Here is a 329-nt window from a genome sequence, read left to right as displayed (position 1 = left end):
TATAAAGTCATGAAAGCGTTGTCTCTCTCCGCATGTCATGTCCACGAAGTAGGTGATGGAAAGCGTCAGTGGTGATGAAAAGAGGAAGATGAATGGGTGGTTTCATTTCCAAAAGGAGGCAGAGAGGAGGAGGAGATGCTGAAATTGATGTGAAATGACGAATTCAGAGATCGCAGAATTATGTTGTTGTTTAAAAGTGATGGGGTTATGTCACGTGTCAAGCTGTAGGCTTTACAATGCAGTGATAGAGTGATTTTCGTTAATGTTAGATATATTTATGTAGTGCTGGACTAACGATCATGCAAAATATTGATAAGATGATGGAATGT

Source organism: Penaeus monodon, chromosome 15 (genome assembly GCF_015228065.2).
Source record: "Penaeus monodon isolate SGIC_2016 chromosome 15, NSTDA_Pmon_1, whole genome shotgun sequence".
NCBI classification, from domain to species: Eukaryota; Metazoa; Arthropoda; class Malacostraca; order Decapoda; family Penaeidae; genus Penaeus; species Penaeus monodon.
This window is presented reverse-complemented; position numbering follows the sequence as displayed.